A 2467-nucleotide genomic window follows, 5' to 3' on the forward strand; every position below is an offset into this window, starting at 1 on the left:
GAACATTTATTCTAACACGGTGCTTTCCAAAGGCTCAGTGACAATTTTGTCATGAAGAAACAAGACTGATTCACTGATCTTTTCTGAACCGTCTGGCTGGTAAGCAACCGCTGGATGAACCTCTTATCGTAATAGTGCTCTGGATCTCGGCGCATGATGGCAACAGGAGGAGTTGCGGCAGCATGGGAGCAAAAGGGGGGCTTGGGGTCTGATAAGGTTTATGACTTGATGTTGTATCACTAGACCACACCGTGGTAACTAGCTGCACAGTAATAAACGCCGCTGATGTTCGGGTGCAGCTCGGAGATGGTGATCTTGCACGTTTTGCCGGTTTCAGAGCTCCCCTCGAACTTCACATTCTTCTGGCCATCCTCAAAGGTGGAGATTGCATAGTACATGTAGCCGATGAGCTGCATGCCCAGGCCGCGCTGTCGGTACAGCAGTATCCGGTCGTAGTTCGCTATGTTGTGTAAACACTCAAACCTGACCGTGCGGCCCACTGCCTCAATGAGGTCGGTGGGGTTTTGTGTGACATGCTGTCCTGAAAGACAAAAAAAAATAAAAAAATTTTTAACCAAACTTATGTGTTTTGTAAAGCCAGAGTAAGCATTGATCAAACATAACACACAAAACAATGAGTTTCGCATAGCATTGCCGTGCCGATGATGTCCACTGTTACCTGAGAGAAGAGCAACGCTGGCAGCAACGCTCAGCAACGACAGGTACATCGCGTCGTCTGGTTCACTTGAGGTTGCTATGATGCACACTCGCAACTCATCTGATAAAAGTGCAGCAGCCGAAGCCAGCGGATTGGCTGGGACCCAGTTGGCTTGTGGCGGGGAAATGTTGCTGTATCAAGCGCACATTTCACAAGGCCTTCAGACGCAGGACTGCAGGCGCCGTTCAATTGAAACAACACAATCGATATTTTCATGTTTATTTTCAAAGAATCTGAACCAATCAGATTTCAGATTCAATATGCAGGGCCCGCTAGAATATTAAGGGGGTGTCAACATTTTCCTGTCCTCTGATTGGTTCAGAGCGACTCAGTGAGATTCAGTTCTCTCTTTCACACGCACGCACGCACGCACGCACACACACACACGCACACACACAGAGTTGGTTTTTGGACGACAAGCTGAGGAGATGTAGCTAGCTAGCTAGCTAGCTAAGGGAGTTTGTTAACTCTCTGGCCAGCGAGAGGTAATTGCAAGCAAATTCAGGAAAACCGACACAGGGAGAAATATACAGTATTAACTTGACTTCTACGTAATACGGTACTACATAGTTCTCAGTTTTGTCAGGTTTTCAACAATTAATCTTGAAATATGCATGACGTATTTAGAAACAAATCTGGGATTTCAACTTTGCAGTTACTTCGATGCCACCAAAACCACCTACATTTGGTTTGTTAAAGTCAATTTAGTCCCAATTTAACCCAACATAGTTTTCTTGAAACAGCTCATGTCTTTGACAAACTTATCTTACATGTCTGTCGGCGTGTAAGCAACCAACAGATGCACCCCCCCCCCCCCCCCACACACACACCAAAAAAACAACCAAAAGGGGGGCTTGGGGTCTGATAAGGTTTATGACTTGATGTTGTATCACTAGACCACACCGTGGTAACTAGCTGCACAGTAATAAACGCCGCTGATGTTCGGGTGCAGCTCGGGGATGGTGATCTTGCACGTTTTGCCGGTTTCAGAGCTCCCCTCGAACTTCACATTCTTCTGGCCATCCTCAAAGTTGGAGGTTGCATAGTACATGTTGCCGATGAGCTGCATGCCCAGGCCGCGCTGTCGGTACAGCAGTATCTGGTTGTAGCTCGCTATATTGTGTAAACACTCAAACCTGACCGTGCGGCCCACTGCCTCAATGAGGTCGGTGGGGTTTTGTGTGACATGCTGTCCTGAAAGACAAAAAAAAATAAAAAAATCACCAAACTTATGTGTTTCAGAGTAAGCATTGATCAAACATAACACACAAAACAATGAGCTTCGCATAGCATTGCCGTGCCGATGATGTCCACTGTTACCTGAGAGAAGAGCAACGCTGGCGGCAACGCTCAGCAACGACAGGTACATCGCGTCGTCTGGTTCACTTGAGGTTGCTATGATGCACACTCGCAACTCATCTGATAAAAGTGCAGCAGCCGAAGCCAGCGGATTGGCTGGGACCCAGTTGGCTTGTGGCGGGGAAATGTTGCTGTATCAGCGCAAACTTCAGATGCAGGACTGCAGACGCCGTTCAATTGAAACAACATGATCGATTTTTTTATTTTTATTTTCAAAGAATCTGAACCAATCAGATTTCAGATCCAATATGCAGGGCCCGCTAGAATATTAAGGGGTGTCAACATTTTCCCGTCCTCTGATTGGTTCAGAGCGACTCAGTGGGATTCATTTCTCACACACACACACACACACACACACGCACACACACACACGCACACACACACACGCAC

Source organism: Hippocampus comes, unplaced genomic scaffold, assembly GCF_001891065.2.
Source record: "Hippocampus comes isolate QL1 unplaced genomic scaffold, H_comes_QL1_v1.1 scaffold92, whole genome shotgun sequence".
NCBI lineage: Eukaryota > Metazoa > Chordata > Actinopteri > Syngnathiformes > Syngnathidae > Hippocampus > Hippocampus comes.